The sequence below is a fragment of the Myotis lucifugus genome, unplaced genomic scaffold, assembly GCF_000147115.1.
Source record: "Myotis lucifugus unplaced genomic scaffold, Myoluc2.0 scaffold_120, whole genome shotgun sequence".
In the NCBI taxonomy this organism is placed as follows: Eukaryota; Metazoa; Chordata; class Mammalia; order Chiroptera; family Vespertilionidae; genus Myotis; species Myotis lucifugus.
The window spans coordinates 725,141-748,861 of NW_005871168.1; the positions used below are offsets into that span (position 1 = coordinate 725,141).

The 23,721-nt window shown below is 38.3% G+C and overlaps 1 pseudogene; it reads right to left on the bottom strand.

The window, feature by feature from the left end:
- Positions 1-16,585: 16,585 nt before the first annotated feature.
- LOC102432853 lies at positions 16,586-23,485 on the bottom strand (annotated as a pseudogene).
- Positions 23,486-23,721: the final 236 nt, after the last annotated feature.

A 23,721-nucleotide genomic window follows, 5' to 3' on the forward strand; every position in this document is an offset into this window, starting at 1 on the left:
ATAAAGTAATTTGGAGTTTTATTTTTTTCTTCAAGTTCTTTCCTTTAATTTTTACTTATTAATATACATGTATTTTGGCTAGTGCTTAAGCAGTTTGACAACTAAAATTGATTTTTATTTATGATTCATATATATATATATATATATATATATATATAAAAATTCAGTAGGATCACTTTACTGAAAATATGGAAAGATGAATAGAAAATTACAAAAATGAAGAGTAAATATTATTTAGGCAGTAGATTTAAGTGATAACATAAACTTTTCTAAAGAGTTTCCATTTTATACACAAAATAAATTTAAAGTTTATCACACATACATGAAACACTAGCAATAAGTTAGTTATATTTGAAGCCATATACTGTTTCCAGATATGTCACCTGTTTTGAGCATGTGACATATTATCAAACAATAGATTGATTGATATGGGGCTTCATCCTTCACTTTGAAGAAATCTGAACTTAGGCAAGACACCTAATGCCTGTTTGTTAATTTCTTCATCCTAATTAGATTCTTTTAAAGTTTGTTCATCATGGTTATTCTCCTTAGCAAACTGCATTCTGTATAATTTATCTGAAATTACAGACCACTGCTAAACTCATAAGGGTATTTAAGACATGCTATGTGCAGCACCACTTTTAGCACGAGTTTGATTAGTGCTCTTATAATCTCTGTTTTTGGGTGTATATTTTTGTTAACAGTCACAATAATCTTATATTTTTATATCTCCAAGGTTGTTAATTCATAGTAAATTAAAAGTTTTTAGTGTTTGTGCATGTTATGCATATATCATCATATATGTTTTCCTACTATGTATGACCTAGAGGAAATTTACCAAAGTTTGGTGTGTAAATATTATTCAACTTTATTATAATCATTGGTTATTTAATGCCACAAAAATTTCTCTTCAAACTATTGTATAAACTACTAGATGCAAACTTTAACAAAATTTAACTGATTTAAGGAAAGAAAAGAAAACTAAAGTTGTGTATAGAAGTATAATTGTGAAGGCAAAAGCTAGGTAATTACGCAATAACACTGTCAATTTTGCTGGTTAGGGCATGAACACTGAAAAAATAGAAGGATGAGTTCAAAGCAATTGCATATCATTCTAATAAAAAGATTCACACTGGCAAGCTGTTCTTTTGCTCTCCCTCAGCCTTCAGTAGAGATAATTTCATTTATCTTCCAAGCTAGCATAACCTTGTAGGATAGAACAATACCCAAACATTTCCTTCCTTGACCATGTTCAAGAAAGCTTGTTTGTCTTGGTCAGAATGTTATAGCCTACCCTGGATGTCAGTCTATCATTCCAACTGATTTATTTCCGACCAGAATAATGTGAGTATAAAAGTATATGTAATGTGAAGTCTAAAGTATTGAAGCCCTGAATGGACTTAAGCTGCTTTACTGTATATGTACTTTAAAGTTATTGGAGTATCTTGGCATTTTATAAGAATTTAACTTTTAGAGAAAACATATCCTAGGTCACAAAGATTATTATGATATTTGATTATTAGATAACTTCCTGATTTTGGAAGGATGTTGGTTTAATGGTTAGAAGAGCCAGGCAAGTAGTCATTGGTTAAAAGTGATTCTTACCTTTAGCTGATGCATAAAAACTAAGTCAATATTTCAAATAAAATGGGATTTTTTTTTTGTTCTAAAAGTGCATTGCTCATCAGCCTCAAACAGACTGTCAAACTACAGCCGGAAGGCTGGGGAGGGTTGGGGGGCAGGAGAGGGGCGGGGGGGAGGGGGACTAAGAGATCAACCGAAGGACTTGTATGCATGCATATAAGCATAACCAATGGACATAACGCTGGCGGGTAGGGGAGGCTGGGGGATTGTCAAGGGGGGGGGGAAGGAGACATATGTAATACTCTTTGTAATACTTTAAGCAATAAAAAAATAATTAGACAATAACATTAAAAAATAAAATAAAAGTGCATTGCTCGTGTTACAAATACTAAAGAAGCAACTATTAGAGCTAATATATCCTGACACATATGTTATATGTTAGTAATTAACTTGTAGAAACAACTTAATAAGAATACTTGGGACAAATCTGCCATTTGGGAACTGTCATTAAAATAAAGAAAGGCAAAGGAACAATTTTTATGGGTTGTGTTGTGAATCTTTTAGGTGTTTTCTATCTCCTTAAAGGTCATTACCTGTTCTTTATCTGGTATTGCTATATTTTCTAAAAGTCCGAATTATTGTAATTTTTATTTATGGTCCCCTTTGAGTAAATAAATTATTAATTACCAAAGGAAATTTATAATCAGATTTAGTATGTTAGAAATATTATCATAACAGTGTTAGGTAGATTACTGTAAGAAAAATATAACTATTTAATCTCCAGAAAATACCTGCCCACATCATATCCTAGTGAGGCAGATCTCGTCCTCAGTTACACAACTTCCTTTACTCCAGTTCTTCTATGGTCCCCTACCTTAGGTCAAATCCAGCCCACACCTTGTTTTTTTTTGTTTGTTTGTTTTTTTTATGGATGGCCCCAGAACTAAGATCGTGTTTCCCTTTTCTAAAAGCTTGTAAGAAATAAAGAAATAATGATATGTGTTAGAGGCTTTATGTGACCTACAAAGCCTATAATATGTACTATCTATCCCTTTTCAAAAAAAATAAAAATAAAAATGCTGATTCTTCACCTCGTGCTTGGAGTCTTCAGTTGGATTATTTCCATCAGACCAGCTGACATGAGCAGGGAGAAAATGCCTGGGAAATTCACCAGAAATTTTCATAAGCCTGCAGATTGCAGCTATCCTTTTCATCAAAATTCCACTGGTCAGAACTCAGTCACTTGGCCACACCTAACCAAAAAAGAAGCTAGGAGACACGGCTGAGCAAGATGCATAAGAAGAAAAGGAAAATGGCATAGGAGATGTGGCTGAGCAAGGTACTTAAGAAGAAAAGAAAAATGGCATGACAAATAACTAGCTAGTCTCTGTCATATTTAAAATGTGCCATCAAAAAGTAACCCAATGGACATAGACACCAGGGGAATGAGGACATGAGTACGGGGGATGGGGAAGTAATCGGGGCTAAGGACACATATGCAATACCTTAATTAAGAAAAAAAATTAAATTAAATTAAAAAGTAACCACTGGCAACAGATGATGTAGCTCTATCTATACTAATAATAGAGGAGTATGCAAATTATCCGGGATGCTGTCACAGTAACAGTAACGACTGAACAGCAGGCTGCGTGGGGTGACAAGGAGGGCAGGGGGTTAGTGAGGGACAACCAAACAACTGAACAGCAAGCTGTGTGGGGCGACCAGGCTGGCAGGGGGGCAGTTAGGGGTGAACAGGCTGGAAGGGGGGGCAGTTGGGAGTGACCAGGCTGGCAGGGGGGCAATTAGGGGCGATTAGTAGGCAGGCAGGTGAGCAGGTAGGAGCCAACGGTCCCGGATTGTGAGAGGGATGTCCCCTAAGATATCCCAGATTGGAGAGAGTGAAGACTGGGCTGAGGGGACCCCCTATCCCCATGAACAAATTTCATGCACCAGGCCTCTAGTATATTTTAAAAATAATATTTTTATTGATTTCAGAGATGAAGGGAGCGGGAGAGGAGAGACAAAAACATCAATAATGAGAGAGAATCATTGATTGGCTGCTGCCTGCACACCCTCTACTGGGGATTGAGCCCGCAACCTGGGCATATGCCTTTGACCAGAATTGAACCCGGAACCCTTCAGTCCCCAGGCCGATGCCCTATCCAATGAGCAAAACTGGCCAGGGCAAGTTCTATATTTTGAGAGTATTTTTGGAATGAATGTTTTATTATAGTCTGTGCTGTTCTCTCTTTCCGGTCATCCCAGTGAATGATAATCCCCTTACAGTGAGTCAGGGGTGTGTAATTTTTAACATCTATCTTTGATTCTTTTTCACTATCCTAAGACTAGTACCACCATTCATTTCCTCTTTGTTTACAGAAAATAAAGTAAAAGACTTACTGCTTGTTTGACCATCTAGTTTAATCAACATTGTTAAAAGATAAACTGAGACATATTAAAATATTTAAGAGTTTGAGCAAAATAGATTCAAATTAGGCAGAGCCAAACTAGAAGTGGTTAGAGGTACTTTGCTAGCAGGAGCCAGGGGGAGAAAACATAAAGTTTGGAAACAAAGAAAGGGAATAATTTGATTGGCTATAGCTCAAAGCCTAGTTGTCTGCTTGTGATTAGCTGTTGATAGCTCATTGACATTGTAACCTTAAGCATTTACAGCCTTAAGTTTTGGTTTGCTTATGTAGGCCACCATGGCATCAGAGCAAAATGAGTCTACTGGCCTCCTTGTTTAACTAATTGAATAACATATTCACTATTAACCACCTGGATTTCCCTCAAATCTTGTTATCCAGCCCGTGAGATACTTTTTTAGGATGTCTTTGTCAGCTTCCAAATCCCCTCCTAAAAAGCTGTCTTGAACTATGAAGGGTCTTAGATTCTGCAAACTAACAAGTAAACCTGTCACAGTTTAATGAATCTTAGCAGAAGACATGTGACTTTTAGGTCATAAAACAAAGACTGTTACTCACAGTAGAGCAAACATTACAAAAATATGCACATTTACATTGATTCCCCTTGAATCTAAGTCCTATGGGAGTGACACAAATTGGCCCAGTAAATCATTGCACAAACAGTGGGTGGTATTTCAGGAGAGCTTTGAGTTTAGAGAACCTAATTCTTCTATAAATGGCAGTAGGTATGCCTGTTCTTAGTTTTGGAGGGAAGAGTCTATGAGGCAATATACCCTTTGCACTGGAGGGAAATGCTGTCTATATATTCAAAGGCTGTTTGCTCTATAAACATCCTCATGAATATAGTCTTTCATGAAGGACAGTCAGTGCCACACTGCCAAGACAGGGAAAGTTACAAGAGACTCACTCATACAAAACATTCCCCTAACATCATTGTCATTGGATTACACATTTTCAAAATGTGTCCAGCAAATACACAGGTCTGTATTGGGGACAACATGTCATAGAAGGTTTGGGTAAACTAATTAAAATCTATATTTGCCATTTATGAGAGAAAACTGATGTCATGATTTTTAGTATTGACACAGATTTCCAGGCCAATGCAGAATGATTAAATTTCATTAACATTGATTTTTATATAGGTTTAATATGTAATTTGGTTCTTTGCCTTGTAAACAGCAATAGTTGTGACTCAAATTTTATTAAATGGTATTCAAGTTTTATTATCCCACAGATAAGTACATATACTTTTTTCAGTAAATATAATTTGTAATCAATTATATTGTAGTCAATTACCAGAAACTCTTCTCTAGTTTGGAGTTCTGAGTTGTGGATTTTGTTCAAGCTTGAATTCAGTTAAGGTTGCAAATCATTACTTTTGATATCTATTCAATAAAACTCTCACATACCAAATGACCTATGTTGGTGCTTTCTATCCAAGAAGAAGCACAATAAAAACAGTCTACAGGGCATGTTGCAAGCATAATTCTGCCATTTGTCTTTGCTTTAAGTGATAAAAATGCTCAATGTCTTGATCTGTAGCAGGATATCCCCAGCTGAGTGAGGTGAAGAATTAATGTATTTGACTGAAAAATGAGTGACTGGCAGCACACAGTTGTCTATCTGCAGAAGCTGATTTGCATGTGTGATGGAGACCTTCTAGAATGAAGTTATGCATGTGAGAAATTGCAGAATATAACCTAGAAATCTGAGAGAGAGGGATCCTTTAGAAAGGTGGGCATTGTGACTCCTGCCTAGTTCCTTTTTAAGTTCTTTGAAAATAATTGGAATGTATATAGTTGAAGAGCTATTTAAGTGGCAAAGCAAGACAATAGATCATCCAATATTGGTGTGGTGAGATCTCAGGAACTTGGAAGTAGAATGAAACCTTGAGGAAACTGTTATACCCAGTAGTGTAGTAGAGAATCTGTGGAAATTGATATGTGTGTGTGAGTGTGTGCGTGTGTGTGTGTACAAATAAGAAAATCCTTGAGCCGGGCTGGCATGGCTCAGTGGTTAAGCGTCAACATATGATCCAGGAGGTCATGGCTAGATTCCCAGTCAGGGCACATGCCCGGGATGTGGGCTCGATCCCCGGTGAGAGGTGTACAGGAGGCAGCCGATCAATAATTCTCTCTCATCACACTGATGTTTCTCTCTCTCTCTCTCTCTCTCTCTCTCTCTCTCTCTCTCCTCTCTCTCTCTCTTTCTCTCTCTTTCTTTCTCTCTCTCTCCTGATCCCTTCCTCTATGAAATCAATAAAAATATATTTAAAAAGAAAATGAAAGTCCTTGAGATCTCTAGAGATAATCTGGGGAAGGTGTAATTTTGTACCATTCACTTAAAAAATGAGAATGCAAAATCTGATTCATTACTTCTATTATGATATCATTGTGTCCAAAAGTTGTCTAAATCTGCATAAATTTGGATTATACTTCTTAGCATTTTGATATACTTGAATCTGTTTTCAGGGTTGGGCATATCATCCTCTTCCAACTATTCTTTCTTTTTTTATAAAAATAGGCCAGTGAATTCCATAAATTTTTGCTATATATGTATCTTTTTAAGATTTTTCTACTTTTTAAAAAATCTTACATAAGCTTTTAAGATAATCATATTGGAAGATAATTGATTTGTTTGACTTAAAGATCTTTTAAAATTTGATAGACTGGTATTTCAGGTTACTTTTGCATCCAGGAGTGATCAGAATTCAGCTTTTACAACTGAATTAATTCACCAAACATTTATTAAAACAAATAAATAAATTATATACGAATTGAAGGTGTGATGCAAATGAATTAAGAAAAGTAAGTAAGTGAGTCTATCTGTGTAGAGAATGAAGAAAGATGTCATGAAGATATTAAAGATGTGGATTAACTTCCAATCTGTTCAAATTCAGTAGTCATTGTGGTTATTAGAATTTTCATTCAAGGTAGTAATATCCTTTGAGCTCTACTTTCATTCAAGCCAGGTAGTAATACTCTTTGAGCAATTCTTTATAAGTCTGAAAGTCAAGGAATCCCCAAAATATGAAGTGCAGGTAGGAGGCACTTATAGTAATTTATGTGAAATGTGGACTTGTTTCAGTAAATGCTCTACTACTTGGTCACTGATTAAATTGAAAGAATGTAGGATAAAAGAAAGATGAAAAGATGCATTCAAAGTTTCTGAAACCAAAAAATAAGAAAGTGAATGTCACTTAGGAAATAATGTGTTCAAGTTAAAATGGTTTGAGAGAAAGATTAAAGTTGATGATTTGGGAGATAGCAATGGCTATTTAAGCAACATTTATATTTTAGATTCTGTGCACATTGTTTAACACAATTGGTCCACTGTATTTGTGGATTTCACATCTAGGGATTCAACCAACCACAAATCAGAGATATTTGTAGGGAAAAACCCCAGAAATTTTCAAAAGCAAAATGTGAATTTCTCACACATTGATGTGTAGGCACACCCTGCCTATATGCAAGTATAGGTTATCTTCAAATAGTACACCATTTTATATTATAAGGAACTTGAGCATCTGTGGATTTGGGTATTCCTGGGGGTTTTGGAATCAATCTCCCATGGATACTGAGGGACAACAATATTAATTACTGTTCTTAACCTTTTAATTATAATGTTGTAAACATATATATATATATATACATATATATATATACATATATATACACATATATATCTATATTCATACATATAATTATATATGAAATTGATAATTTTTTGAAGTTAAATAATTTAATAATTACTACTCATTATTGTTAGACTTGGATTTCAATTCACCTATATATATATATAAAATGCTAATATGCAAATAGACCAAACGGCAGAACACCCAAACAACTAAACAACTGGTCACTATGACATGTATGTGCAGAACATGCTAGGCATCGGCCATGGTGGCATGGTGGAGCAGGTGAGAGGGGGCAGACCAAGGCGGGGCACTGGTCGCTGTCATTGGTGTGAGCCTCTGGTGGTTACTGAAGATTCTTTGCTCCTATGTGCCCTGGTCCCTCCTGGTGCTCGCACCTGCTGCCGGCACCAGCCACACCTGGCGCACCGGCCCTGATCGCCCCTGAGGGCTTCTCCACGTCCCCCTGCTCCTGAGGGGCAATTGGGGCAGCAGCCACTGCTCACACCCACTGCTGGCACCGGTCCCAATTGCTTTGCAACATCCGCAGGTGTGAGCAGGTCCGGTGCTGTCAGCATGTGGGAGTGGTGGTGGAGGGAGAGGGGCTGCAGGCAGACAGGGGGCTGGGGGCTGCAGTGGGAGGGGCCAGGTGGTGGCACGGAGGATGGGCTAAGACCTGCCCCTGTGCCCACTGCAGCTTCAGGGCCCACAGTTCCTTTCAAGGTGCACAAATTTGTGCACTGGGCACCAGTATTTGAATAACTGTGAAACCTGCATGCTCTTAATCCCCAAGTTTTACTACCTCTTATGATGATAGTTTAATGTTTGAATGCAGCAGAAATCAGATATAATGAGCATGGTTTGGAGAAAAAAAAAGAGGAATTGAAGATACAAGGAGTTGTGTGGGGAAGGGCTAGTCCATGAGAATGAGGCCAAGACAGAAAAACCAGCAGGATCAGGCATGGATCTCAGGAGAACCAAGACATGGAAAGGCCTGTGCAAAGCCTAGGAAAGACACTTTTCTCTTCACTCTCTATTACCAGACTCTTCAAAATGTGTGATGCAGATGTGAGGTGGATTCATGTAAGTGTATAAGTGAAGAGTGTGTATCTAGGCTGGGCAGAGTTTCATATTTCAACACAGGGGAAGTATTCCAACAGCAAATTAAGTTCTAGTTCAATTACAATGATAATATTTTTGGTGCTAAAATTTGCACTGGACTCCCTAGATGTGATAAAATGAGATGTTTTTCAAAAAAATTTCCCCATAAAATATACCTGAGGAATAAAATATATTTGAGCTTTCCTAGTTTAATTGAAAAAAAAAAAGAACTTCCATGGACTAAAATATTACCCTGAGGTTAATACCAAAAATCATTTCTGGAGTCTCCAAGAACATCAGAGAAGTAAATGGCAGTGCCAGGACAAAAACACAAGTTTTTTAATCCATGTCTCCTTTTCCTACTTCAATTTAAATTAATTGCTGAAAGTTTTATGACATTTCCTTTCATAGTTATTTTTCTGTAACTCTTTGTTAATCAATTGTATTTGCTTTAACATTTCTACTTCAAAGCAGGCCCAATTCTATGTTTGTATTGTCAGGTACTTTATTATTTTAAATGTAAAGGTGCTCCTTTTAGAGTGTCACTCTCTGTTCCCAAGTAATCTCAGTTTCTCTTTAATCCATTTACCCTCCTCCATAAGGCAGGCTCTCTAGGGGTCCTAAGATGGATCAGGCTTTGTCCTAATCGGCCAATTAGCTCAGACTTTGATCACACAAAAGAAGAAGCACAGGAAAGATCAGCCTTGTCCTTCTGGAAACTTCACTCTTGGGACCTCTATTAGAAGGATTCTTTGTATTTGTTTCCTTATTTTTTTAAAAGCATTTAGCAATTTCTGAAGGAAAGAATGTTAATTCTCCAAGGTACTAGCACTAACATTCTTTTATAATTCACTGAGACAATTTTTAAAACACTACGAAAAAACAAAAAATATGGGCAATAAATCTTACGTGGGAGCATTGGGACTAAGTCTAAGCTATCCCTTTTATTTTTTTTGAAAGCTGAGGTCAAGACTTTTTTCAGAGTGGGAGTCATTGACTTTTAAATTACTTTCTGGTTTTGATTTCATGAAATATTACTCTTTTGGCTTTCAAAATCATGTCTAATGATATGTAGCCGACAGTTGCATAATATAGCAGTTAGAAATGTGGGCAATGTGTATAAAAAAGACATATTTTATTGTCCAGAGCTACCAGATAACTTAGACCATTACATGTTTCACAGACACTCATTCATCATCTTTTCTCCATTGGGGTTTGCAGATAAGTTTTTCAAGTCAATTATACTATGAGAATTTAACCTACATTTTACATCCTCCTAAAGGAGTTAAGAAATTTGATTTTTCACCCATCTCTTCACCAATCAGAAAGGCAAGAATTTTCCTGATACACTCACAGAGTGACGATATGAAAGCAAAAGAGATTACTCTGCGCACTCCCTTTGTGGCCTCCTTACAACAGGGCCACTTTGCATCAATTTGGATAAAAGCATAATGGTATACTCCCTGATGTGAGGGTGATGCAGTTTGATAGACACAAACAGCTGGAAGAATGCTGTGGCTGCATTTGAACCAAAGGTTCATAGATTTCTGTAGGTGAACACCTATTGAGAAATAACATTCAGACAAAAAAAATTGGATTATACCTTTTTATGATTAGCAGTCCTTGCTGGGAATTAGATTTGTTTTCAGGAAAATAAGTGGAAGATAAACTACCCAAGTACTGATTCATATTCTGATTTCACTGTGATAACCTTCCTATCACCTTCTATGTTTCCAAACTCTAAGAAGGCATAGCTTTTTTTTTACCTCAGGATTTATTAATGCCTTAGGTACTGAAGAACAGACAGAAACATCATAATTAGAACATTTTTACTTAATACAAAATAATTATTTATTCTATTTATTTTAGTTCTAAAGTATTTAGAAAATTTCTGTTGAAATTTTGTCATTAGTGGGTGTATAGAAGTGGGTGTGCATTCCATTTTTTTAAATAATGAGGAGGTGTATTTAACATTTATAAATTCAAACCTGTTTAGAATGTGATGTGATAATCCAGAACAAAAGACTTGTGTGCTTGAAATTTACCTGTTATAATAAAATCTGCTATTCAAATGTGAAACACTCAATGGAAGTTTTTTTTCTATTTATTTTACCAAAAATTATTTTATAGTTTTTGAAGAGTTGTGGATTCAAAATAGCAAAATCATCAACAGCAACAAAAAATGGTAACTATGTGAGATGAGAAATGTGTTAACTAATCTTATTGTAATAATCATTTCACAATATATATGTATATCAAATCACCTTGTATGTCTTAAATTTAAACAATGCAATGTACCAACTATATCTCAATATTGCTGGAAAAAATGAAAGAAAATAGTATCTAGGATTGGCATGAAGACTAAATGATATATAGAATTAAATGCATAATAAATGCGCTATTATTGCTGCTAAAAATAAATAAAAATGACAATCGGTAAAAAACAAACAAAAAAATAGGATGTTTTGTCATACCCCACCCTGTTCTGGCATGTGGCCATGTGCATTGGAACCCAACTAGGGAAGAACAGCACAATAACAGGCCCATTGATTATGGGAAAAGTAACAATATTAGAAAATTTTTCTTTTTTTGCAATTCACCAAAAAAAAAAATCAAATGTTATCCTTTTGCAGTATAACATTTTGTAGATTTGTATTTTTCCAAAAGTAGGCTCAAACATTATACCATCTAATGTTTAAAATTGTGTTTATTATATCACTAATATGGTATAATTGTAAGAGAATGTTCACTTGGACTCTTTCAAATGTTCAAGGATGATAGACGAGGAAGAAAGCTAAAACCAAAAAGTATTAAACTACCCACTTCAAATCACTGCCCTTGAGACTTCAGAGACTTATAGAAAATTCCTAAACACTATTCACCATCACTTGATAGTACCCCACACAATCAATATGAGTCTATATAAAGACTGGGGAAGAAAATAAAATTTTGAAAATAAAATAGAATTCACTGTGGGGAGGATAGTAATTGAGGGGAAAGGCTATCTTTCTGGCCAGAACTGCTCTGGTTAAGTTCGGATAGGAGGCTGGGAGCTGTCCTTGGAGAACTACTTAAATTATGCCTTAAAAAGGGAAAAAATGTGACATCTGAATTAACATCTCAAGTATATAGGTTAAAATGCAGAAATTGTCAAACCACTGAACAAAAAGGAGAATTAGAGACCTCTACTAGTAGAAAAAAAATGAAGGGAAATCAGTGTACTTATTTTTAAGAGAGTTCCTCAGCATCAGGAAAAGCAAGGGTAAAGCTTTAGATTACCCTAAGAATACCATGGGCATAGCCTATGAGGAACCCATTAGTATGAGGGTAAACTAGACTAAATTAGAGAGCAGAGTCACATCCCATATCCACAGACAACCAATTATGTACTATAGCTGCCTCTTCATTACTCCTTCCTGCTTTTACCACTAGGAAATATTGCCCATAAAGGTGTGGTGCAGCTCAACTCCATCTAACCACAAATCTAAATTGCTATGAAGTATGAGTAGTGAAGACTTTGAATTAGCTATATGATTGGGTGATGCTATTTATTAAAAGTGTGCAAAAATTTATGGGGTCTGGTGGAATGTCATAAAATAATAGAAAGGGAGCTTTGCTATACCATCATTAAAAGCAACTTAAGTCACTAGTTTATGTTTATGGCCCAAAGAGTTGAGATTTCTCAATAAACCAGATACATACGGCATCTTTATCAAAATTTATTTCTTTTGGGCCATCCTGATCTTACTTACTGTGTAAGAGTTTTGTTACATTAGTAAGGGGTATGGGGCCAGGATTCAAACCATGCATGAGTCTATTCCTTGAAGCCAAGGAACCTAAATAAAACCAATGTAATCAAATTTTAAATATTCCCTTTGATGGCTGAGGTTATTTGAGGTCCTTTTTGGTTCTATGCAATTTTTTAGAATATTTTCCCTAGATCTATGAAATATGCCACTGATAGCTGCAGAAATCTTGGGGAAGAAGAACTAAGTTGGAAGGATCACAATACAGGATATCAAACTATATTACAGGCCATTGCAATAAAAACAATCTGGTACTGGCTTAAGAATGGGCATGTAGATAAATGGAACAGAACAAAGGGCCCAGAAATAAACCCACACCTCTATGGTTAATATTTGACGAAGGAGGCAAGAGCACACAATGAAGTAAAAACAGTCTATTCAATAAATGGTGTTGGGAAAATTGGATAGGAACATGCAAAAATGAAACTAGACCACAAACTTATACTGTACACAAAAGTAAACCCAAAATGAATAAAATACTTAAATGTAAAATGTAAAACCATAAAAATCCTAAAATACATAGGCAATAAAATCTTAGACATTTCTCATAGCAATATTTTTGTCAATATATCTCCCACCTAGGGCAAGGGAATCAAAGGAAAAGAGAGAACAAATGGGACTGCATAAAACTAAAAAGCTTCTGCACAGTAAAAGAAACCATCAACAAAACAAAAAGGGAGCCCACTGTATGGGGGAACATATTTGGCAATGATACATCTGATAAAGGGTTAATATCAAAAATATATAAAGAACTTATAAAAGTAACATTAGGAAGATAAAAAGCCCAATTAAAAAATGGGCAGAAGACCTGAATAGACACTTCTCCAAAGAGGACATACAGATGACCAATAGGCATATGGATAAATGCTCAAGGTCACTAATCATCAGAGAAATGCAAATTAAAATCACAATGAGATATCACTTCACACCTTCCAGAATGGCCATCATCAATAAATCAACAAACAATAAGTGTTGCTGAGGATGTGGAGAAAAGGCAACCCTAGTACACTGCTGGTGGGAATGCAATGCCTCTATTATTTGATATGATGCAGAAACTTGAGAAAACATGGAGAAAAATCTTCCAATAAAACCCATTATCAATGGGACTGTCATAAAAATGACAAGGATTTAAACTTTTCTACTGAGGATCTTTTTTTCTTTTTTTGCAATTCACCAAAAAAAAAAAAAAAAACCAAAAAATTTTATATAACAAAAGGTAATTGCTTTGCTTTGTGTCATTTATACTGGACTAGTAGCCTGGTGCACGAAATTCGTGCACATTAAAAGGGAATTAATTGCCCTAACTGGTTTGGGTCAGTGGATAGAGCATCAGCCTGCGGACTCAAGGGTCCAGGTTCGATTCTGGTCAAGGGCATGTACCTTGGTTGCGGGCACATCCCCAGTGGGGAGTGTGCAGGAGGCAGCTGATCGATGTTTCTCTCTCATCGATGTTTCTAACTCTCTATCCCTCTCCCTTTTTTTCTGTAAAAAATCAATAAAATATATATTTTTTAAAAGAGAATTAGCAGAGATATTTTAATATTGCTATTTGCCCTTTCTCTATAATAGAAGTGTGAGAGATGAAAGGAAATTAGTAAAATTTATATGAAAATCATATACAAATTTATTAATAAATAAACAGTAACAAAAGGATATAACAACAACAGAGGCATGATATAAAAACGACAAAAACATGATATGAAAACAACAAAAACATGATATGAAAACAACAAAAACACGATATAAAAACAAAAGTGATGCAAACAATGGCTGATAAAGTGATTAAACTTATTCTAATATCTCCCTGTACACCAGATTAAGAGTGAAAACACTTTCAGAGTGCTTGACTAATTTCCCTTGTGATGAAGTACTTAGAACTTTAACTGTAACATCACATGCTCTTCAAACTCGAGAGAAAGCAACATATAACTGACCATGTGCAAAAACAGGTTCAGGTAGGAATATTCCTACTTTGTGTAGAGTTTGTCCTTGTGATTTATTAATAGTCATCACAAATGCTGGCATCACGGGAAACTGTCATCGAATCAATTTAAATGGGAGGCCAGTGTCAGATGGGGACAAATTAATTCTTGGAATCAGAACAGCCTCTCCCTCTGCAGATCCTGTTAATACTTAAGTTTAGATAATGTTAGGTCATAATCTTTTGATAATAAATCTGGTACCATTACAAAGACCCCATTTACTATTGAGATTTCTCAATAGCATGATGCATGATTGCACCCACTTTCAATTTTAATTTATGACATGGCATTCCCGAAGGAGTAATACTATTAAGAAATTTGATGGGAAAATTTTCCTTTTCAGCATCATCTGTGGAATCAATGGAATCATCACTCAAATATGTGTGAAAATCTCCATCGAGTATATCCAAATTTTCTTCATTTAATTTTTGAACATGCTCATTTTTTGGACAAAGTATTGCATGTTTAGATATATTTTTAATATTATCTATAGCAGTGGTTCTCAACCTTGGCTGCACATTAGAATCACCTGTGAATCTTTTAAAAATCCTGATTCCTGGGCCTCATCCTCCGGAAATTGTTTCTTTGTTATGGGGTGGGGCCACAACATTAGTAACAAAGAAACAGAATTAAAACTTTATTGTGGGGAGCCACTACAGTGTTTTGGACAGGTTCAAGCCTTGGACTGATGAGAGGGCACAGTCCTCTCATTGCCACTTGCAAGTCCCAGCTTGGAGGGCAGGGCCCTCCCAGCACAATTATAGCTAACAGCTGTAGTTGTAAGCTTGAACCTATGGTCCGAACACGTGGCCCCACGTACCTGAGTGATGTAGGCTTGATAGAGTTCAGGTGCATGTAGTTGAGTAGGATTGAAACCCAGGAGAATGTTGTAAACATCTTTGTCATGCCCTTACTTTGCCTCGTAGCATCTGCTATAAAATAAAGGCATGGCTGTGGGCGTGGTCACTGTCTCTCAGAGAAGCAGCTTCCCACCAAGACCCGGCTTGCATTATCTTGTCTGTCTTTTCTAAGCCTTTCAGTTGCCCACACTCAGGTTCATCCCTGGCCGTGCTGGCGCATGGCACACTTTAGAAAGATCTGCCTCCATGCTCTGAGGGCGGGTTCCTGCCTCAAACCCTGCCCTTACAGGAAACAGCTCCGGGAAACAGCTTGGGGGAGGGCGCAGCCGTTGCCAAGACAACCTCTGACTTCCTTCCACTTGGTTGTGGTTCTGTTCTGGTCGTGATGAACACCACCCATGGTTTTTATATAAGTAGATTGTTTATATTTGTTTTCCATAATTGATCTATTCTTGCTGCTTCTTCTTTTTAACACATAGAGAACATCACATTTTCCTTAGTGGATATCCAGGCATTGTACTTTGAAATATATTTGCAGTAATAACTGAAGTTTTCTTTGTTGAAGAAAGCATCCTCTATTTGCGTCATAAACTGTGTGATATTTTATAGTATGACTTATGCCAGCAGTGCTCAGTTTGTTTGCTTTATAAATTCAAATTGTCTTTTCTTCTTACCTATTTGATAATGTTCCATATAAATAACAATCTTAAAATATGATATTTAATGATTTGGAAGTTGATAGAGACCATGGAAGTATGATAGTATTAACTATTTTAATGGAAATTTATGTTTTATCAGATATTTAAGATATGGATAAATATGAAAAGTGTTGCAAATAATGACTTGCTGTCCAAAGCCAAAGAGAAATAAGGCAAGACTTAAGTTAAGCAAATAGGAACACTGATGAGATAGCATTCACCATCTTTTTTTTTTTCTTCAGAAATTACTTTTATTTTGTTAAAAATTTCCCTAAGGAGCTAGCAATTATTCATGAGAAGAAAAGTCCAGAAAACAGATTTCTGGCTATATTAGCCTTGTCCTTGATTAGAGATATTAATTATACAGAAAACATTATTCCCTGGAGTGGGTTACCGAACATCTAAGAGGCTGTGAATTTGTTAGAGCTTCTCCCAGCTTGCCTGGCTGCTCCATTGAGCTCACATGATTCAGTTATAAGGATGGACACATTTTCTTTTTTTGAATTTAAAATTTCACAACAGTCCGGATGCTCTTTCCTGCATGCAACAGTTCAAAGGCTTTGTTAATTTCATCAAAAGAAAGATTGTGGGTCACAAATTCATCAAGTTTTATCTTTTTGGACATATATTCAGACACCAACTTTGGGACACTTCTACACCCTTCCATCTTCCGAAGGCGGTGCCTTTCCACGTGCCTCCTAAGAGGAGCTGAAAGGGCCAAGTGGCGACCTGAGGCCCCAGCCTTTGTGGCAGGCCTTCAGCACAGCTCTCATGACCTTCACATTACCAACACACGCAAAGGAGTATCTTCTCCCCCATCAGTCATCTCAATGAGCACTTCCTGGATGGGTTTACTTAAGTCCTACGGGCTGATACATCCGCAGGCTCCAAACTCTTTGGCCTTTGCAAATTTATCTTTATTGATATCCACACCAATGATCCGGGACGCACCGGCCACTTTACAGCCCATGATAACCACCGATCCAACTCCTCCTAGGCCAAAGACGGCACAAGTAGAGCCAGGCTCCACTTGGCAGTGTTCACAGCAGCACCATAGGCAGTGAAAATGCCACAACCCAGGAGGCAGACTTTATCCAAAGGTGCTAAAGGATCCATTTTAGCAACAGAGATATTAGCCACAACTGTGTATTCAGAGAATGTGCTGGTTCCCATGTAATGTAAATTGTCTTTCCTTTGCAAGTAAAGCTGCTAGTGCCATCTGGCATTAAACCTTTCCCTTGAGTAACTCTTAACTTCTGGCAAAGGTTTGTTTTAGGAATTAGCCAAAATTTGCATTCTCCATATTGAGGGCTGTAAAGTGAGATGACTGTATCACCTGCTTTCATCTTAGTAACTCCTACGCCAACACTCTCCACAATTCCAGTACCTTCGTGTCCCAGGATCACGGGAAAACTCCCTTCAGGATCAGCCCCACTCAGGGTCTAGGCATCAGTGTGGCACACTGCAGTGGTAACAATCTTAATTCGAACTTCATGAGCCTTTGGGGGTGCCACTTCTACCTCCTTTATGGAGAGAGGCTTTTCAGCCTCCCAGGCAACCGCTGCCTTGCACTTGACCCTCACCTCGGTGAGGGTCAGTGTGGGTGGGCATCTAGGGCTGGCTGCACAGTCGGAACATGGGCCTCACTATCTTTTTTTGTTGTTTAATTTTATACAAATTGATTTATGAAAATAAATTATATTATTGTTATCAGAAGAAGCCTGTATTCTTATCTTAGTCCCCTTATAACCTTATAAGACCAAAGGAGATGATTTAGGCATTTAAGGATGTGTCCTAGAAATATGAATTAAATGGCATATATTTTAATGTTATTATCTATATATATAAAAGTCTAAGTGACCAAAGGACCGAACAACCAGTCGCTATGATGTGCACTGACCACCAGGGGGCAGACACTCAATGCAGGAGCTGCCCCTGGTGGTCAGTGTGCTCTCTCAACCAACCTCCTGTGGTCCCTCCCTCTGGCCAGCAGGCCCCGATTGGCCCTGGTCGCCGGCCAGGCCAAGGGACCCCACCCATGCACAAATTCGTGCACTGGGCCACTAGTTTTATTATAAATCAATAATCATAACATTATTTGTTATTGCATGGGCCTTTCAATTTTGCAAAGCATATTTACAAGAATTTTTCCTCAAACGTCACAATAAAATAATGATATATGTAGTATGAATTCTCTTTGATAGATAAAGAAATGAGGTATAGAAATTTTACATAATTGTACTAATATCACATGTGGCTGAATAGCAGTCATGGGATTCATTTCTATATAATCTGATGGCAAAAAAAGAAAGTAATATATAAATCACAATATATATGTCAAGAGCCCTAAATTTTGGCTTTTTATGGTAATGGTAAATAATTCCCTATCTTCATAACTTTTGCACATTATTCTCCCAAAAGATAACTTGAAAATAGAATTATTTTCCTATTCTTAATTTTACCCAAGTTGAAGATCAATATAGAAGCCTCACAGAATATAATAAATAGAGAAACTAGCAGACTTTTGAGGCTTTGGCTCAAGTGGTTCACCAACTAGATTGAACATCAGAATCACCTGATGAATTCTAAAATGTATTGGGCCTGCCCTTTGGATATTTTGATTCACTGTACATAGAATGGGGCTGTTAAATCTTAATCTTTATTTTATTTTCTTTAACTCCATTAGGATTCTGATGTAGAAGGCACCTTCCTCTATGTAACACATTTATGAATTGTTTCCGTTACATGCCTCCACATTATAATCTTTTGGGTGTTTTAGTATATACACTAGAAACACCAATATTTCACAGACTTATGTTTCTATATTATGCCTTTATTGTTTGCCATGTTGTTATAAATATACATACATACATACATACATACATACATACCACCTCATGGGCATGTAGGGAGACCCATTTACCTAATATTACCCATGTTATTTTGATTAAATTACTTAACTTATAAGGCTCTCAGTTTCTTCAGTTTTTAAAGGGGGTACTGCTAGCAATCTCACAGGTTTGTTGTGAAGTCTGATTCACAAATGTAATCAAAGTGCTTGGGATATAGCTTATGTTTAATAAATTTTAATAATTACATAATGCTATATCTATATTTTATCAAAACACCATATTAAATATCAGATACAAAGTGTTAAAATAATGTATTTTAAAAATTTATTATATCTCATTTGCAATCATTATGCTGAACTTATATGGATATACTATATTTGTCAACCTAGTAAATTGAAGTATTTCATTACCTGTAGACTAATTTTGCTCCTAAAGTTAAGAGTGTGTATTAATCTCTTGAACAATATTGATAGATTATCCAATGTCTGCAGAATTAAATGGCTATGCTTTCATCTTGAGAGAAAACTACCTCCTCAGGTTGTTGAAGTAGCTATTAGAATTTTCAGTGAGGTAAGTTAGGCACACGTCTTGTTCGTATTGGTATTTTTCCATTCTTCTGCTTTCTGTCTTTGCTTGTGTTCATTCTAATGTGATCTTTTGTTTTATTTGGGGTGGAATCCTAGTTAAAGCTTAGATGAAATTTTTGATAAAACAAGTTGAAAATATTTTTTCTCAGATCTGGAATAATTATATGGAGTTGTTTATACGATTACAGTTTAATGTTTAATTCCTTATTTGTTGAGTGTTTCCTTCCCACGGCCCGCGTGGATCAGGGTTCAGGAACTGGAAGAGGAGCCGCACACAAATGAAATAGAAAAGACAAGAGATAATTTGGAAATATTGGGGGACCAGGCAGGTAAGTCCAACTCAAGAGGAAGGACTTCCACTGTGCTCAGGCCTCACCAAGCTTTTTATAGTGAGAGGTAAACAAGGTAGTGGTTACCATAGTTACACAGTTCTTGTGAGTTTCACTTGTTTTGACCATGGTTACACTTCCTGCACTTCTCAGCCCATTAGCTTCCCAGTTAAGATCTAGGGAATGTTATAAGGTCAAGCCTAATTATGCTAAGAGGACTGTGCCCTCTAAGCTAGGACTTGTTTGTGACTTTGCCAGCAGGTAAGTCTGAGGCTCAACCCTATATCAGTTTCCCACACCTATTCAAATTTTGATTCAAATGAGTTAAAATAGCTTATTTAGTATACTAGAGACCTGGTGCACGAATTTGTGCATGGGTGGGGTCCCTCTGGGTGGCCTGAAAGGATCAGGCCAAAACCTGCAGTCCAACGCCACCTGCAGCTCCTACTTGACACTCTCACTCATCCTGGACCCACTGTGCCTGCTGTGGGCTGGCGCCCAATCAGTCCCTACCAGGAAAGGCTCGCACGGCCACAGCAGTGCTCCCCAGCTATGAGTCCTGTGTCTGGCGCCCTCCCTAGGGGAGTGGCCTGCGGGATCGGGCCAAAACTGGCTCCCCAACATGCCCTGAGGGGTCCCGGATTTCGAGAGGGTGCAGGTCAGGCTGAGGGACCCCACCAATGCACGATTGGGGTGGGGGAGAGACTGCAGTAGGGCTCGAGGGCATGTCCAGCCCATCTTGCTCAGTCCAGATCTGCTGGGCCCCAGCAGCAAGCTAACCTACCAGTTAGAGCATCTGCCCCCTGGTGGTCAGTGCACATCATAGCGAACGGTTGAGCGGCCTTAGCATATCCTATCTAATAAAAGAGAAACATGGTAATTAGCAGTATATCTGCTACCCTTCCCATTGGCTAATCAGGGAGATATGCAGATTAACTGCCAGCCAAAATGGCGGCCAGCAGCCAGGCACTGAAGCGAACAGGGAGGCTTGCTTGCTCCAGTGACTGCAGACTCCAACGTTCCCCGCCACACTTGCCGACCTCTCAGGTGCAACTCTAAGCAACTATGTTGCAAATATAGAAGCTAAAAACAACCCCAGAAACCTGCTTTATTCAGCCAGGCTTCAGCCAGGCAGACCGCAACATTGTATCAAATACAATGTGGTAAACAAAGGCCAGAAACTTGCTTTCAGCAGCTGAGGCCTCAGAGCTAAAGCTGGCCCAGAATAAAAAAAAAGAAAGAAAAAAAGGAGCAGAGGGGAGCTTCAGTCACCTGCCAGCCTGAAAACGGCCCTCAGCCCGTCAGCCAGACTGGCCAGGCACCCCACTGGGGACCCCCACCCTGATCCAGGACACCCTTCAGAGCAAACCAGCCAGCCCCCACCCATGCACCAGGCCTCTATTCTATATAGTAAAAGGGTAATATGCCTCCCGGCACCGGGATCAGCGTGACAGGGGGCAGCGCCCAAACCCCCGGATCGGCCCTGCTCTGTGTGTGACAGGGTGCGGCACCCCAACCCCCTGATCGGCCCTGCTCTGTGTGTGACAGGGTGTGGCGCCCCAAACCCCTGATCGGCCCTGCTCGGTGGGTGATAGAGGGCGGCGCCCCAACTCCCCCCCCCCACGGGCCCTGCTCTGTATGTGACGGGGTAGAGCCATAACCTCCCCATCGGCCCTGCCCTGAGTGTGACAGTGGCGGTGCTCCAACCCCCTGATCGGCCCTGCTCTGTGTGTGACGGGGTGGTGCCCCAACTCCCCTATCGGCCCTACTCTGTGAGTGACAGGGGGGAGCTCCTCAACCCCCTGATGGGCCCTGCTCTGTGCATGACATAGGGGAGCTCCTCAACCCCCTGATCGGCCCTGCTCTGTGTGTGACAGGGTACGGAGCCCCAACCCCTCTGATAGGCCCTGCTCTGTGCATGACAGGGGGTGGTGCCGCAACTTCCCTATCGACCCTGCCTTGAGTGTGACAGGGGGCAGTGCCCTAACCCCCCAATCTGCTGTACCCTGAGCGTGACTAGGGGTGGCATCGCAACCTCCCGATCCGCCCTGCTCTGTGCATGACAGGGGGCAGCGCCCCCAACTCCCCAATCGGCCCTGCTCTGAGCCCAACCAGGGGCTGCACCTAGGGATTGGGCCTGCCCTCTGCCACCCAGGAGCAGGCCTAAGCCAGCAGGTCATTATCTCCTGAGGGGTCCCAGACTGCGAGAGGGCACAGGCCAGGCTGAGGGACCCCCCCTCCCCACTGAGTGCACAAATTTTTGTGCACCGGGCCTCTAGTCATTAGTATATTACACTTTGGTTGAATAGTTGACCTGTCACTGGATGACTGGACACTTAGCATATTAGGCTTTTATTATATAGGATTATTTATGACTATCACCTTATTAAATGAGTTTTTAAAAAGTGGACTTGAAAACTTGGGTCTTTCTCTTGTGTTCATGAATGATTGCTGAAGTGGCCTTTATGTGTAACATATACTGTGGATTGCAAAGACACTGACTTTGGTCCTTTATTAGGCTGAGTTTTACTACTGAGTTTCTCATAAATATGTTATAAATAAACTGTGCCTTTCACATGCTTCAACCTGATTCTAGGCTGCTCTCTAGTTTGTTTGCCAGAGATCGCTATAACTAAATAATTAAAAATTATATTACCCATTGTTAGAAGGCACATGTCGCTTTCAATAAGAGGTTATACAAGAAAGCTGTAGAACAACTTGGCAAATATAAAACAATATTTGAATTCAAAAGCATGCCTTTTTCTCTCCTGAAATAGAATTCTTAACAGTCACTGTCAGCATGTGGTTATCTGGTGGACTTTGCATATTTTACATGGATTTATATAAATGCACATAAATACAAGCCAGGTTAAAATAGAAAAAAATGCACTAGGCCTTTATTATAAAAGATTGCTTTGGATCCTTGTTTCATGCAGATGTTATAGGCAGGACAGTCTTGATATGATATTTCTATCATCTCAGTAACTAAATTCCCTTGCAGATGCTGAGAGTGGAATAGTCTTATGTAATGTTTTATGTTAGATATGGTTTTGTATAGTTACAAGAACAGTACTTTAGGTGATAATCAGGAGTGAGCAAATACATTTTTTATAAGAAATGAAAAACTTGAAAGAATTAAGAAAACACTATTTACATGTTAATATCCCATTTCTTGCATGTGGGTTAGAAAATAGTTGCGGTAAATCAGTAGAAAGAAAGTTTCTTGGAATCTGCCTGAAGAATTTAAAAACTACATTGCACATTCAGCCATACCCACTATATTACCTAACATTTTTTTATATTTACTGGACCCCCGTTCTTTACCTTAGTTGAATTAACACAGATATCAAAGTATGTTTGCAGATAATAAAGATTATCCCTTTAATTTTGTTAATGGAGGGGAGAGGGTCTTGTCTCTCAGGCTGTGAGTGGGAGTGGATTTCTTGTAATATCCCAAAAAAAGGAATTATCTGACACTCACATGGGAAGATGAGATACAACAGAAGGCTTTATTTCCATGGAATTATACCCAAAGTTCCATTTCCCTTTGTCCTGCCATTGGAGAAGTGAAGCTGGGGCTTCAATAAAGCTAAAATCAGAGACGGAGTCCAGAGTTTCCTTTCCATGTTGGAGCTGGGTCCAGTGCAGCATCAGCATAGCTTAGCTTGTGTTTCCCTGCTGCAGTACAATAACCCATTGCCTGTGGGGTCCTCATGGTCATAGGCTATAGAGGTGAATCAAGGAAACCAAGAGAGATTCAAGAGCACAAGAGAGATCACTCCTTTGTTTAGGAGATTATGTGTTTCCATATTTCCATGGTCTTGCAGTGGACATGCCCATTCTGGTCAATTATTTCTGTTCT